The 17168-nt window shown below is 49.8% G+C and overlaps 1 protein-coding gene across 1 annotated transcript in view; it reads right to left on the bottom strand.

The window, feature by feature from the left end:
* LOC144784226 (vomeronasal type-2 receptor 26-like) overlaps positions 1 to 17168 on the bottom strand; it is a 195774-nt gene that overhangs the window by 64558 nt on the left and 114048 nt on the right. The gene's annotated exons all lie outside the window — the stretch shown is intronic.

Raw genomic sequence — 17168 nt, 5'->3', positions numbered from 1 at the left:
ACTCTAAATAGGAGCATTCGTTCCGGTGTAAATCCTATTATGGGAGATCAGGAAGGAGAATATACCATCTGCCAAACGCTAAATAAGAGCATTCGTTCAGGTATAAATCATATTATGGGAGAACAGGAAGGAGAGTAAATCATCTGCCAAACTCTAAATAAGAGCATTTGTTCAGGTATAAATCCTATTATGGGAGAACAGGAACGAGAGTATATCATCCACCAAACTCTAAATAAGAGCATTCGTTCAGGTATAAATCGTATTATGGGAGAACAGGAAGGAGAGTAAATCATCTGCCAAACTCTAAATAAGAGCATTCGTTCAGGTATAAATAGTATTATGGGAGAATAGGAAGGAGAGTAAATCATCTGCCAAACTCTAAATAGGAGCATTCGTTTGGGTGAAAATCCTATTACGGGAGAACAGGATTCAGAGTATATCATCTGACAAACTCTAAATGAGAGCATTCGTTCCGGTGTAAATCCTATTATGGGAGAGTAGGAAGGAGAGCATAACATCTGCAAAACTCTACGTAAGAGCATTATTTCAGGTATAAATCCTATTATGGGAGAGTAGGAATTATATTTATTTATTTATTGAATTTATATTGCGCTCAGCTACCCGTAATGGGTTTCCCGGCGCCAGGGACAGACTAGAGAAGAAAAAACAGGTAATTGCTGAGGAAAGGGATGAGCAGGAACAGTGACCAAACTAAAACAGAAAAGTTTTCAACTTCTTGCGGAAAGCAAAAAGATTGGTCTCCGTTTTTAGCGCCAACGGAAGAGCATTCCACATCTTCGGCCCCAGATGGGCGAATGAGCGGCCTCCCATTTTTGCCAAGCGGATTCTAGGAATTACAAGATTGGCTTGATTTGATGACCTGAGAGGACGACTGGGCTGATATGGCTGAACAAGATTGTGCAGGTAAGTGGGGGCAGAGCCCTGACGAATCTTAAACAAAAGACACAAGGTTTTAAAAGCCACACGGTCAGGGATTTTTAACCAGTGAAGGTCACACAGGGCTTGCGTTGCAGACATTCTTCGTGGAACATTGCACAAAAGGCGGGCAGCTGAGTTCTGTACAACCTGGAGTATATTCATTGTAGCTTTGTCGGCTCCTAGATAGAGCACATTGCCGTAGTCGATACGGGACATTACAAGGGCCTGAACAACAGTTCTACGAGTAGACTCAGGCAAAATCCATAGGATCTTCTGCAACCAGCGTAAGGTATTAAAGCAGATTGCAGCAACCTTAGTTGTCTGTTGTCGCATCGAGAGTTTCTCGTCGATTAGAAAACCGAGGTTACGAACAACTGGCACGGGGGTAGGCAGTGGACCCATGTCACTGGGCCAGTGTCTAGGGCCCCACAGATCTTTATGTTTGCCAAGTATGATGACCTCAGTCGTATCACCGTTGAGTTTTAGCAGATTGACTTGCATCCAGGCCGCAACACGAGAAAGGCCGATTTTAAGGGCAGAGGTGTCCTGAACCCTGCTGCCAGACAAGGAAAACACAATCTGCGTGTCGTCTGCATATGAGTATATGGACAGACCGGCGTCCTCTACGATAGTAGCGAGGGGTCTGATGTAGATATTGAACAACAGAGGGCTCAATATGGACCCCTGAGGGACGCCGTAAGCAGATGAACAGATCGCCGATTCAGCTTTGTTTAAAAATACCTGAAATGTGCGCTCATTACGAAATGAGGTCACCCAGGCAAGCGCAGATCCAGCAACACCAAGGGAGTGAAGGGACTCCAATAGAATGGGATGCGACACGGTATCGAAAGCCGCGCTTAAATCCAAAAGGATAAGCGCAAAGGTCTCACCACTATCAATACCGAGTCGGAGTCGCTCAGTCACCCCTAGGAAGGAGAGTATATAATCTGCAAAACTCTAAATAAGAGCATTCGTTCAGGTATAAATCCTTTTATGGAAGAACAGGAAGGAGAGTATATAATCTCCCAAACTCTAAATAAGAGCATTCGTTCCGGTGTGAATCCTATTATGGGAGAACAGGAATCAGAGTATATCATCTGACAAACTCGAAATAAGAGCATTCGTTCAAGTATAAATCCTATTATGGGAGAACAGGAAGGAGAGTAAATCATCTGCCAAACTCTAAATAAGAGCATTTGTTCCGGTGTAAATCCTATTATGGGAGAACAGGAATCAGAGTATATCATCTGACAAACTCGAAATAAGAGCATTCGTTCAAGTATAAATCCTATTATGGGAGAACAGGAAGGAGAGTAAATCATCTGCCAAACTCTAAATAAGAGCATTCGTTCCGGTGTGAATCCTATTATGGGAGAACAGGAATCAGAGTATATCATCTGACAAACTCGAAATAAGAGCATTCGTTCAGGTATAAATCCTATTATGGGAGAACAGAAAGGAGAGTATATCATCTGCCAAACGCTAAATAAGAGCATTCGTTCAGGTATAAATCATATTATGGGAGAACAGGAAGGAGAGTATATCATCTGCCAAACTCTAAATAAGAGCATTCGTTCCGGTGTAAATCCTATTATGGGAGAACAGGAATCAGAGTATATCATCTGACAAACTCGAAATAAGAGCATTCGTTCAAGTATAAATCCTATTATGGGAGAACAGGAAGGAGAGTAAATCATCTGCCAAACTCTAAAAAGGAGCATTTTTTCATGTATAAGTACTATTATGGGAGAACAGGCAAGAGAGTATATCATCTGCCAAACTCTAAATAAGAGCATTCTTTCCGGTATACATTCTATTATGGGAGAACAGGAAGGAGAGTATATCATCCGCCAAACTCTAAATAAGAGCATTCGTTCCGGTGTGAATCCTATTATGGGAGAACAGGAATCAGAGTATATCATCTGACAAACTCGAAATAAGAGCATTCGTTCAAGTATAAATCCTATTATGGGAGAACAGGAAGGAGAGTAAATCATCTGCCAAACTCTAAATAAGAGCATTCGTTCCGGTGTGAATCCTATTATGGGAGAACAGGAATCAGAGTATATCATCTGACAAACTCGAAATAAGAGCATTCGTTCAGGTATAAATCCTATTATGGGAGAACAGAAAGGAGAGTATATCATCTGCCAAACGCTAAATAAGAGCATTCGTTCAGGTATAAATCATATTATGGGAGAACAGGAAGGAGAGTATATCATCTGCCAAACTCTAAATAAGAGCATTCGTTCCGGTGTAAATCCTATTATGGGAGAACAGGAAGGAGGGTAAATCATCTGCCAAACTCTAAATAAGAGCATTCGTTCAAGTATAAATCCTATTATGGGAGAACAGGAAGGAGAGTAAATCATCTGCCGAACTCTAAATAAGAGCATTTTTTCATGTATAAGTACTATTATGGGAGAACAGGCAAGAGAGTATATCATCTGCCAAACTCTAAATAAGAGCATTCTTTCAGGTATACATTCTATTATGGGAGAACAGGAAGGAGAGTATATCATCCGCCAAACTCTAAATAAGCAAAAAACACGGTTGATGGACAGAATGTAGAACAATGTCATACATTCACCCAAGTACAAGGATCTAGGCCTAAATACATCGTTTTTTTGCACTCCACACCACCCTGGGTTAGACACTGGCTATATGCAAATCAGCTCTGACCCTGTGCCTCATGGGAACAGTCCAGTCCGAACTACCAAGCCATGTCTTTCCCAGACCGGAGTCAAGCATCCAAGGACCGGTTTCTGGCTATCAGCCTTCATTCAGCCTGGATAGCTTGACTCCAGTGGTGTGGGGAGCCTGGGACTCACGTCTGAGCATACCCAGCCCACTCGGGGTGAAAATTGCAAAAAACACAGTTGATGGACAGAATGTAGAACAATGTCATACATTCACCCCAGTACAAGGATCTGGGCCTAAATCCATCGTTTTTTTGCACTCAACACCACCCTGGGTTAGACACTGGCTATATGCAAATCAGCTCTGACCCTGTGCCTCATGGGAACAGTCCAGTCCGAACTACCAAGCCATGTCATTCCCAGACCGGAATCAAGCATCCAAGGACCGGTTTCTGGCTATCAGCCTTCATCAGCCTGGATAGCTTGACTCCAGTTGATGGACAGAATGTAGTACCCTATCCCTAACATGCTGGGTCAATCCTTACACCTGCTTCAAGCAGGCGCAGGGTTTTGACGCAGCATGGCCATAAAAGTGATGTAGATTTCACTCAGCCACTTTTAGGGGAGTTCCTGCGCCGAAACGCCACCCCCCCTGCACCGGAACGCCTACATGTGGCGCAGGGCTTTACAATGTGACGCATCCCCCGGATGTGTTACGTTGTAAATACCCCGCAGCATGGCGCTGGCTTTGCGCCGCCGCTGCATCACAAAAGTGACACAACGGCGACGTAAAAGAGGAGCAAAGGCGTGTAAATATGCCCCACAGTGTATAGCCTGGGGACATAGTTTGCGGTACGATTGAGATATCGGAAATACTTTGGAATTGTAAGGAAAATGTGTGGTAGTATTAAAAAATACACTAGAAAACACCTTCACACATCCCTGAACAAGAGCACAGCACCAAGACCAGTTGTATAATGAATGAACATTGGGCAATTGCATCCTCTAATCCTCTGACACCGTGCCTCTTATACAAAGTGGCACAATGGTAGGCTACATCCACCAGGCACACCAGTGTGTATGCACTTGAAGCACTGCATTGTGGTCCTTCACTACTCTGGAGCTTATTACAATGTCGGACAGACGTAGGAACTGTCTGACCTTAGGTTGGTGGATCCGCCCGCAGACCTAGGATGCAACAGCTCATGGGGCCGTTGCAAACATCCATTCTACTATGGAAGTTGGCGAGGCCGGCGGAATAGGCCTGCAGCACAAACTTCCATTGTACAATGGATATTTGCTGACATCCCTGTACCATGTGGCAGTGGCAGGTACCATGCGGAGCCTGCCACGCGGTGCAGGGATGTTAAGGGTCGTGCCCCCGAGGCCGGCGTGGAAGGGGACTCTGCTAGGGGCCCCCAAAAACTCTCTCCGACAAAATGTCCATGGAAAGGCTGTTGGAAAGTGCCACCCTAATCCCGATAGAGGGGCGGAGCCTGGATCTGCCGTCATTAGCGGATTATTCTGGGTTCCGATGCACCGATGGGCTCCTGGAATCTGAGAAGGGCTGCGGATGGCCCCCAGCCTACAACATCTTAGTGCTGATGGCGATGTACAGGGGCAGATGTTGGTGGTTCCAACACTGACGTGCCGTTAGTGTCAGACCCACCAACATCATAATCAGCACCTCTGAAATGTGCTTGTGGGGACTGAATGATTTATTTTTTAACTGAGTTCTTTAGAATGGATCCTAGCTTAAAAATATATGTCACAGATTAAACAACTTTGCAAAACATTATTGAGATCCAAATGCAAACTGAACCCTTTCACTGTCGTAATCATCTATAAATATGTCATAACAGGTGTCACCAGTGCCCTTAGATACCTATATATTCTGCTGCCTTGGGGCTACATTGGGTGTTAAAGGCTCTGAATCTGAACCATAGGCCTAAGCCACCGGCAGGGGCCTTTAATGAGGGAGAGGGCCTTTATCAACTGGTATAGGCTCAGACAGGAGGGCTATTAGAATATTCCACCCACTGAGGGTAGAATGTTCTAAATTAAAAGGGAGATACAGAAAGACAAACATTGGAATGTTGGAGTTGAAGGTGTATACTGGCCATTATAAGTTGTGAGACTTTCCGTTATCTTTCAATGGAGCACCCAAGATTCCAATGTTCTACTGATGCATAGAATAAATACATCATTTTTTTAATGGCTTCCCTCTAGGATGGCTGCCATTGTTTTTTAAATGCCCTGGTGAGAAAACTCCTTGTAGTGCTGGGGTTGAGGCAGAAAGAGATAGCCTAATCTCACTTTCAGGCTGCGTCATTAATATGCATATGACATCACGTGATATTGCATGCATATCAATGGCCTTGGAGATTCCCAAAATGTTTCCTAGGTTCTTTTAAGGAATTTGCTACCCATGTGCACATCTATGATCCAGCATGGAACCAGGCACTTTTTGGATTTCGTTTTTTGGAGTGAGAGTGAGTTAGAGTTGAAATCGGTGCCTCTTAGAGAAAGTTTACTATAAGCAAGAACTTGTAAAGCTTGAATCAGGTTATTTATTTTTCGCAGCTTATCCACTCGCTGATACTGGTGGTTTCACTGCACATGAGCACAAAGTGCCATAAGATGGCGGCTCTCAACTGAGGCTCCACCGGCCTTAGGACCTACCCCATTACTCGTCTGGAGCTACTGAAGGCTTCCTTCCCCCATCTTTCCCTTCCTCTCTTCTGCTCTGTTGCGGCTGCACACTGCCATGTTTTAACCTTGGCAGCATAGCTGAGAGGCTATGTGATGGGGCTCTTACCAGACCATTGCTCCAGCAAAGTTCTCGGGTGGCTCAGAGTAAGCTGCTGCTGTGGCGCCAGCCCCAGTGTCTACTGCCTGCTGTGGGTTGTTTCTACCATGAGTGTCCGGGATGTGGTGTGGCAGGCATACCTCACCCATGCAGTGCGGCAAGCCGGAACTCAGGGCCTGGAGCTGACCTTGATCACAGACACCTTCTTAAGGGTGGGGGAACAGCCACCAGCCAATGCTTCTCTCCGCAGGGGCCTTGGTGGCCCTGGACTATACTCGCGCCCGCCCTGACTGTCTTCTTGGTTCTTGGCAGCCTGTTGTGTCCCCCTCCTGCTGCCCCCTGCAAGGCTGGATTTCTGCTCGGAGACTGCTTACTTGTGCCCCTGGTAAGCTGTTGTTGCCCCCTCCTGGTAACCCCTGCAGTGCTGAATATCCACCAGAGACTGCCAGTGAGTGGTTGCTGACTCATGTGGCTGGGACGCACCGACTAGGACAGCCATCATTGACTGCTCTGTCGCTCTGCTTTCTGCCTCCTCTCCTGATCTCTTTTTTCATCCTTGAGTATTTTCAGTTTTTCTGTCACTTTCTTCACTTTCTGCTATTCTTTTTTCCACTCTTCCTCCTGTCACATTTGCACTTTTTCCTCAGCATGTCCCTGCCACTGCTCATCCCTCACCGCCCCGCCCCTCCAGGGCAGCTCTCCCACTTTTCCTACCTCCCTTCTATCCAGCCCTCCCCTCATGCTACTCAATGGTCACTGCAGCACAGGCACACCACAGGACTGCCAAAGGCACCTGAACCGCTCCCAGGACCATGGACCCCAGTCCTCGGACCATCCACCGCTATGACTCCAGCACCCTCCAGGTCTTCAACACCAGACACCACACCGCCTGCTACCAGACATCACCGAATGAGACCCAGGAACATTTTTCCTGCCAATACTACCACTGCACTTTCGCCTGCCACCGCACACCAGCCCCACCCACTGTATGACTGACACATACTAGACCAGATTCCCTCAGCTCTAACCTGCTCAACACATGCTCCCTCCTCAAACATGCTGTGGACATCTGGGACCTACTCGACTCTATCCACCCCAACATTGCCTTCCTCACGGAAACCTGGATGAATTCCACCTCCGCCCCGGACATCGCCACTGCCATAGAGAATGGCTACAAGATCAAAAGGACTGCATCAATACACTGGGTGGTAGCATTGCCAAGGTACACAAAATCACCCTCTGCCTCACCACCCATTAAGACAACCATGCAACCAACATGCAGCCCCTCCACTTCCAGGTTCAGACCAACCCAAACAGCACTCTTCGCAGCACCCTCATCTACACACCCTTCAGGCCTTGTCCACGCTGGATCACTGACATAATATCGACGACACAAATATCGAGATACACAAATATCGAGTCAAAAATATCGATTGACAAAATATCGACTCCCTATCTTCAAACAGGTAAGTACCAAAATATCGACTCCAAAATATCGACTTACAAAAATATAGACTGTCAAAATATCGATTTTTTAAAATGTCTTAAAATTAAGTTAAAACTAATATAGTAATAAATATATTTAATATAAACTTAGAAATAATTATTAAAAAAATATAATTTTAATAAATAATTTATATAATTAAAAAAATTATATCACCAAAAATTACACACACACATATATATATATATATATATCCATCCAAACAGGCACCCAAGTTGAAGGAAACCACACGAGGATAACTTGAAAGCTCACTTTAATGGTAGGTAACCTGCCAGCAGGAACCATCCTGGAAGCAATGTTCAAACAAAATCGCCAGACGCGTTTCGAGGTTGACCCTCTCTTCAGTGGCGTTGTTGCATACTAACGGTGAAGGCGCAGTTTGTAATTGCATCACCTGCTACGATGGGCGTGGCCTCACACCGAGGCTTTCTGGGTGATGTAGTGTTTTTTTCAATCCCCAGTGGGCGCGCCTCCAGAGTTTCTCACTCGCAACCATCTCTTGTGCTAAAGTCCAGAGCGGGACCTGCCCCGCTTTGTGGTTGCATACCGGAGCTTGAACTGGCTCCCCCCCTGTGTAAGGTCACCAATTCTCCTCGTCCAAATGGAACAGCACTCCGTGGCACTGTCGAAGACCCGCAGCAGCGGTGGGCTTGCCTTCGCGACCGAGCAGGCCGCTGTAAATCCATCCAAACAGGCACCCAAGTTGAAGGAAACCACACGAGGATAACTTGAAAGCTCACTTTAATGGTAGGTAACCTGCCAGCAGGAACCATCCTGGAAGCAATGTTCAAACAAAATCGCCAGACGCGTTTCGAGGTTGACCCTCTCTTCAGTGGCGTTGTTGCATACTAACGGTGAAGGCGCAGTTTGTAATTGCATCACCTGCTACGATGGGCGTGGCCTCACACCGAGGCTTTCTGGGTGATGTAGTGTTTTTTTCAATCCCCAGTGGGCGCGCCTCCAGAGTTTCTCACTCGCAACCATCTCTTGTGCTATAGTCCAGAGCGGGACCTGCCCCGCTTTGTGGTTGCATACCGGAGCTTGAACTGGCTCCCCCCCTGTGTAAGGTCACCAATTCTCCTCGTCCAAATGGAACAGCACTCCGTGGCACTGTCGAAGACCCGCAGCAGCGGTGGGCTTGCCTTCGCGACCGAGCAGGCCGCTGTAAATCCATCCAAACAGGCACCCAAGTTGAAGGAAACCACACGAGGATAACTTGAAAGCTCACTTTAATGGTAGGTAACCTGCCAGCAGGAACCATCCTGGAAGCAATGTTCAAACAAAATCGCCAGACGCGTTTCGAGGTTGACCCTCTCTTCAGTGGCGTTGTTGCATACTAACGGTGAAGGCGCAGTTTGTAATTGCATCACCTGCTACGATGGGCGTGGCCTCACACCGAGGCTTTCTGGGTGATGTAGTGTTTTTTTCAATCCCCAGTGGGCGCGCCTCCAGAGTTTCTCACTCGCAACCATCTCTTGTGCTAAAGTCCAGAGCGGGACCTGCCCCGCTTTGTGGTTGCATACCGGAGCTTGAACTGGCTCCCCCCCTGTGTAAGGTCACCAATTCTCCTCGTCCAAATGGAACAGCACTCCGTGGCACTGTCGAAGACCCGCAGCAGCGGTGGGCTTGCCTTCGCGACCGAGCAGGCCGCTGTAAATCCATCCAAACAGGCACCCAAGTTGAAGGAAACCACACGAGGATAACTTGAAAGCTCACTTTAATGGTAGGTAACCTGCCAGCAGGAACCATCCTGGAAGCAATGTTCAAACAAAATCGCCAGACGCGTTTCGAGGTTGACCCTCTCTTCAGTGGCGTTGTTGCATACTAACGGTGAAGGCGCAGTTTGTAATTGCATCACCTGCTACGATGGGCGTGGCCTCACACCGAGGCTTTCTGGGTGATGTAGTGTTTTTTTCAATCCCCAGTGGGCGCGCCTCCAGAGTTTCTCACTCGCAACCATCTCTTGTGCTAAAGTCCAGAGCGGGACCTGCCCCGCTTTGTGGTTGCATACCGGGGCTTGAACTGGCTCCCCCCCTGTGTAAGGTCACCAATTCTCCTCGTCCAAATGGAACAGCACTCCGTGGCACTGTCGAAGACCCGCAGCAGCGGTGGGCTTGCCTTCGCGACCGAGCAGGCCGCTGTAAATCCATCCAAACAGGCACCCAAGTTGAAGGAAACCACACGAGGATAACTTGAAAGCTCACTTTAATGGTAGGTAACCTGCCAGCAGGAACCATCCTGGAAGCAATGTTCAAACAAAATCGCCAGACGCGTTTCGAGGTTGACCCTCTCTTCAGTGGCGTTGTTGCATACTAACGGTGAAGGCGCAGTTTGTAATTGCATCACCTGCTACGATGGGCGTGGCCTCACACCGAGGCTTTCTGGGTGATGTAGTGTTTTTTTCAATCCCCAGTGGGCGCGCCTCCAGAGTTTCTCACTCGCAACCATCTCTTGTGCTAAAGTCCAGAGCGGGACCTGCCCCGCTTTGTGGTTGCATACCGGAGCTTGAACTGGCTCCCCCCCTGTGTAAGGTCACCAATTCTCCTCGTCCAAATGGAACAGCACTCCGTGGCACTGTCGAAGACCCGCAGCAGCGGTGGGCTTGCCTTCGCGACCGAGCAGGCCGCTGTAAATCCATCCAAACAGGCACCCAAGTTGAAGGAAACCACACGAGGATAACTTGAAAGCTCACTTTAATGGTAGGTAACCTGCCAGCAGGAACCATCCTGGAAGCAATGTTCAAACAAAATCGCCAGACGCGTTTCGAGGTTGACCCTCTCTTCAGTGGCGTTGTTGCATACTAACGGTGAAGGAGCAGTTTGTAATTGCATCACCTGCTACGATGGGCGTGGCCTCACACCGAGGCTTTCTGGGTGATGTAGTGTTTTTTTCAATCCCCAGTGGGCGCGCCTCCAGAGTTTCTCACTCGCAACCATCTCTTGTGCTAAAGTCCAGAGCGGGACCTGCCCCGCTTTGTGGTTGCATACCGGAGCTTGAACTGGCTCCCCCCTGTGTAAGGTCACCAATTCTCCTCGTCCAAATGGAACAGCACTCCGTGGCACTGTCGAAGACCCGCAGCAGTGGTGGGCTTGCCTTCGCGACCGAGCAGGCCGCTGTAAATCCATCCAAACAGGCACCCAAGTTGAAGGAAACCACACGAGGATAACTTGAAAGCTCACTTTAATGGTAGGTAACCTGCCAGCAGGAACCATCCTGGAAGCAATGTTCAAACAAAATCGCCAGACGCGTTTCGAGGTTGACCCTCTCTTCAGTGGCGTTGTTGCATACTAACGGTGAAGGCGCAGTTTGTAATTGCATCACCTGCTACGATGGGCGTGGCCTCACACCGAGGCTTTCTGGGTGATGTAGTGTTTTTTTCAATCCCCAGTGGGCGCGCCTCCAGAGTTTCTCACTCGCAACCATCTCTTGTGCTAAAGTCCAGAGCGGGACCTGCCCCGCTTTGTGGTTGCATACCGGAGCTTGAACTGGCTCCCCCCCTGTGTAAGGTCACCAATTCTCCTCGTCCAAATGGAACAGCACTCCGTGGCACTGTCGAAGACCCGCAGCAGCGGTGGGCTTGCCTTCGCGACCGAGCAGGCCGCTGTAAATCCATCCAAACAGGCACCCAAGTTGAAGGAAACCACACGAGGATAACTTGAAAGCTCACTTTAATGGTAGGTAACCTGCCAGCAGGAACCATCCTGGAAGCAATGTTCAAACAAAATCGCCAGACGCGTTTCGAGGTTGACCCTCTCTTCAGTGGCGTTGTTGCATACTAACGGTGAAGGCGCAGTTTGTAATTGCATCACCTGCTACGATGGGCGTGGCCTCACACCGAGGCTTTCTGGGTGATGTAGTGTTTTTTTCAATCCCCAGTGGGCGCGCCTCCAGAGTTTCTCACTCGCAACCATCTCTTGTGCTAAAGTCCAGAGCGGGACCTGCCCCGCTTTGTGGTTGCATACCGGAGCTTGAACTGGCTCCCCCCCTGTGTAAGGTCACCAATTCTCCTCGTCCAAATGGAACAGCACTCCGTGGCACTGTCGAAGACCCGCAGCAGCGGTGGGCTTGCCTTCGCGACCGAGCAGGCCGCTGTAAATCCATCCAAACAGGCACCCAAGTTGAAGGAAACCACACGAGGATAACTTGAAAGCTCACTTTAATGGTAGGTAACCTGCCAGCAGGAACCATCCTGGAAGCAATGTTCAAACAAAATCGCCAGACGCGTTTCGAGGTTGACCCTCTCTTCAGTGGCGTTGTTGCATAATAACGGTGAAGGCGCAGTTTGTAATTGCATCACCTGCTACGATGGGCGTGGCCTCACACCGAGGCTTTCTGGGTGATGTAGTGTTTTTTTCAATCCCCAGTGGGCGCGCCTCCAGAGTTTCTCACTCGCAACCATCTCTTGTGCTAAAGTCCAGAGCGGGACCTGCCCCGCTTTGTGGTTGCATACCGGAGCTTGAACTGGCTCCCCCCCTGTGTAAGGTCACCAATTCTCCTCGTCCAAATGGAACAGCACTCCGTGGCACTGTCGAAGACCCGCAGCAGCGGTGGGCTTGCCTTCGCGACCGAGCAGGCCGCTGTAAATCCATCCAAACAGGCACCCAAGTTGAAGGAAACCACACGAGGATAACTTGAAAGCTCACTTTAATGGTAGGTAACCTGCCAGCAGGAACCATCCTGGAAGCAATGTTCAAACAAAATCGCCAGACGCGTTTCGAGGTTGACCCTCTCTTCAGTGGCGTTGTTGCATACTAACGGTGAAGGCGCAGTTTGTAATTGCATCACCTGCTACGATGGGCGTGGCCTCACACCGAGGCTTTCTGGGTGATGTAGTGTTTTTTTCAATCCCCAGTGGGCGCGCCTCCAGAGTTTCTCACTCGCAACCATCTCTTGTGCTAAAGTCCAGAGCGGGACCTGCCCCGCTTTGTGGTTGCATACTGGAGCTTGAACTGGCTCCCCCCCTGTGTAAGGTCACCAATTCTCCTCGTCCAAATGGAACAGCACTCCGTGGCACTGTCGAAGACCCGCAGCAGCGGTGGGCTTGCCTTCGCGACCGAGCAGGCCGCTGTAAATCCATCCAAACAGGCACCCAAGTTGAAGGAAACCACACGAGGATAACTTGAAAGCTCACTTTAATGGTAGGTAACCTGCCAGCAGGAACCATCCTGGAAGCAATGTTCAAACAAAATCGCCAGACGCGTTTCGAGGTTGACCCTCTCTTCAGTGGCGTTGTTGCATACTAACGGTGAAGGCGCAGTTTGTAATTGCATCACCTGCTACGATGGGCGTGGCCTCACACCGAGGCTTTCTGGGTGATGTAGTGTTTTTTTCCACAGGGGGGGAGCCAGTTCAAGCTCCGGTATGCAACCACAAAGCGGGGCAGGTCCCGCTCTGGACTTTAGCACAAGAGATGGTTGCGAGTGAGAAACTCTGGAGGCGCGCCCACTGGGGATTGAAAAAAACACTACATCACCCAGAAAGCCTCGGTGTGAGGCCACGCCCATCGTAGCAGGTGATGCAATTACAAACTGCGCCTTCACCGTTAGTATGCAACAACGCCACTGAAGAGAGGGTCAACCTCGAAACGCGTCTGGCGATTTTATTTGAACATTGCTTCCAGGATGGTTCCTGCTGGCAGGTTACCTACCATTAAAGTGAGCTTTCAAGTTATCCTCGTGTGGTTTCCTTCAACTTGGGTGCCTGTTTGGATGGATTTACAGCGGCCTGCTCGGTCGCGAAGGCAAGCCCACCGCTGCTGCGGGTCTTCGACAGTGCCACGGAGTGCTGTTCCATTTGGACGAGGAGAATTGGTGACCTTACACAGGGGGGGAGCCAGTTCAAGCTCCGGTATGCAACCACAAAGCGGGGCAGGTCCCGCTCTGGACTTTAGCACAAGAGATGGTTGCGAGTGAGAAACTCTGGAGGCGCGCCCACTGGGGATTGAAAAAAACACTACATCACCCAGAAAGCCTCGGTGTGAGGCCACGCCCATCGTAGCAGGTGATGCAATTACAAACTGCGCCTTCACCGTTAGTATGCAACAACGCCACTGAAGAGAGGGTCAACCTCGAAACGCGTCTGGCGATTTTATTTGAACATTGCTTCCAGGATGGTTCCTGCTGGCAGGTTACCTACCATTAAAGTGAGCTTTCAAGTTATCCTCGTGTGGTTTCCTTCAACTTGGGTGCCTGTTTGGATGGATTTACAGCGGCCTGCTCGGTCGCGAAGGCAAGCCCACCGCTGCTGCGGGTCTTCGACAGTGCCACGGAGTGCTGTTCCATTTGGACGAGGAGAATTGGTGACCTTACACAGGGGGGGAGCCAGTTCAAGCTCCGGTATGCAACCACAAAGCTGGGCAGGTCCCGCTCTGGACTTTAGCACAAGAGATGGTTGCGAGTGAGAAACTCTGGAGGCGCGCCCACTGGGGATTGAAAAAAACACTACATCACCCAGAAAGCCTCGGTGTGAGGCCACGCCCATCGTAGCAGGTGATGCAATTACAAACTGCGCCTTCACCGTTAGTATGCAACAACGCCACTGAAGAGAGGGTCAACCTCGAAACGCGTCTGGCGATTTTATTTGAACATTGCTTCCAGGATGGTTCCTGCTGGCAGGTTACCTACCATTAAAGTGAGCTTTCAAGTTATCCTCGTGTGGTTTCCTTCAACTTGGGTGCCTGTTTGGATGGATTTACAGCGGCCTGCTCGGTCGCGAAGGCAAGCCCACCGCTGCTGCGGGTCTTCGACAGTGCCACGGAGTGCTGTTCCATTTGGACGAGGAGAATTGGTGACCTTACACAGGGGGGGAGCCAGTTCAAGCTCCGGTATGCAACCACAAAGCGGGGCAGGTCCCGCTCTGGACTTTAGCACAAGAGATGGTTGCGAGTGAGAAACTCTGGAGGCGCGCCCACTGGGGATTGAAAAAAACACTACATCACCCAGAAAGCCTCGGTGTGAGGCCACGCCCATCGTAGCAGGTGATGCAATTACAAACTGCGCCTTCACCGTTAGTATGCAACAACGCCACTGAAGAGAGGGTCAACCTCGAAACGCGTCTGGCGATTTTATTTGAACATTGCTTCCAGGATGGTTCCTGCTGGCAGGTTACCTACCATTAAAGTGAGCTTTCAAGTTATCCTCGTGTGGTTTCCTTCAACTTGGGTGCCTGTTTGGATGGATTTACAGCGGCCTGCTCGGTCGCGAAGGCAAGCCCACCGCTGCTGCGGGTCTTCGACAGTGCCACGGAGTGCTGTTCCATTTGGACGAGGAGAATTGGTGACCTTACACAGGGGGGGAGCCAGTTCAAGCTCCGGTATGCAACCACAAAGCGGGGCAGGTCCCGCTCTGGACTTTAGCACAAGAGATGGTTGCGAGTGAGAAACTCTGGAGGCGCGCCCACTGGGGATTGAAAAAAACACTACATCACCCAGAAAGCCTCGGTGTGAGGCCACGCCCATCGTAGCAGGTGATGCAATTACAAACTGCGCCTTCACCGTTAGTATGCAACAACGCCACTGAAGAGAGGGTCAACCTCGAAACGCGTCTGGCGATTTTATTTGAACATTGCTTCCAGGATGGTTCCTGCTGGCAGGTTACCTACCATTAAAGTGAGCTTTCAAGTTATCCTCGTGTGGTTTCCTTCAACTTGGGTGCCTGTTTGGATGGATTTACAGCGGCCTGCTCGGTCGCGAAGGCAAGCCCACCGCTGCTGCGGGTCTTCGACAGTGCCACGGAGTGCTGTTCCATTTGGACGAGGAGAATTGGTGACCTTACACAGGGGGGGAGCCAGTTCAAGCTCCGGTATGCAACCACAAAGCGGGGCAGGTCCCGCTCTGGACTTTAGCACAAGAGATGGTTGCGAGTGAGAAACTCTGGAGGCGCGCCCACTGGGGATTGAAAAAAACACTACATCACCCAGAAAGCCTCGGTGTGAGGCCACGCCCATCGTAGCAGGTGATGCAATTACAAACTGCGCCTTCACCGTTAGTATGCAACAACGCCACTGAAGAGAGGGTCAACCTCGAAACGCGTCTGGCGATTTTATTTGAACATTGCTTCCAGGATGGTTCCTGCTGGCAGGTTACCTACCATTAAAGTGAGCTTTCAAGTTATCCTCGTGTGGTTTCCTTCAACTTGGGTGCCTGTTTGGATGGATTTACAGCGGCCTGCTCGGTCGCGAAGGCAAGCCCACCGCTGCTGCGGGTCTTCGACAGTGCCACGGAGTGCTGTTCCATTTGGACGAGGAGAATTGGTGACCTTACACAGGGGGGGAGCCAGTTCAAGCTCCGGTATGCAACCACAAAGCGGGGCAGGTCCCGCTCTGGACTTTAGCACAAGAGATGGTTGCGAGTGAGAAACTCTGGAGGCGCGCCCACTGGGGATTGAAAAAAACACTACATCACCCAGAAAGCCTCGGTGTGAGGCCACGCCCATCGTAGCAGGTGATGCAATTACAAACTGCGCCTTCACCGTTAGTATGCAACAACGCCACTGAAGAGAGGGTCAACCTCGAAACGCGTCTGGCGATTTTATTTGAACATTGCTTCCAGGATGGTTCCTGCTGGCAGGTTACCTACCATTAAAGTGAGCTTTCAAGTTATCCTCGTGTGGTTTCCTTCAACTTGGGTGCCTGTTTGGATGGATTTACAGCGGCCTGCTCGGTCGCGAAGGCAAGCCCACCGCTGCTGCGGGTCTTCGACAGTGCCACGGAGTGCTGTTCCATTTGGACGAGGAGAATTGGTGACCTTACACAGGGGGGGAGCCAGTTCAAGCTCCGGTATGCAACCACAAAGCGGGGCAGGTCCCGCTCTGGACTTTAGCACAAGAGATGGTTGCGAGTGAGAAACTCTGGAGGCGCGCCCACTGGGGATTGAAAAAAACACTACATCACCCAGAAAGCCTCGGTGTGAGGCCACGCCCATCGTAGCAGGTGATGCAATTACAAACTGCGCCTTCACCGTTAGTATGCAACAACGCCACTGAAGAGAGGGTCAACCTCGAAACGCGTCTGGCGATTTTATTTGAACATTGCTTCCAGGATGGTTCCTGCTGGCAGGTTACCTACCATTAAAGTGAGCTTTCAAGTTATCCTCGTGTGGTTTCCTTCAACTTGGGTGCCTGTTTGGATGGATTTACAGCGGCCTGCTCGGTCGCGAAGGCAAGCCCACCGCTGCTGCGGGTCTTCGACAGTGCCACGGAGTGCTGTTCCATTTGGACGAGGAGAATTGGTGACCTTACACAGGGGGGGAGCCAGTTCAAGCTCCGGTATGCAACCACAA

The sequence above is a fragment of the Lissotriton helveticus genome, chromosome 10 (genome assembly GCF_964261635.1).
Source record: "Lissotriton helveticus chromosome 10, aLisHel1.1, whole genome shotgun sequence".
Taxonomy (NCBI): domain Eukaryota; kingdom Metazoa; phylum Chordata; class Amphibia; order Caudata; family Salamandridae; genus Lissotriton; species Lissotriton helveticus.
Note: the sequence above shows the minus strand (reverse complement) of the source record. Positions and strands in the feature narration are given on the sequence as shown.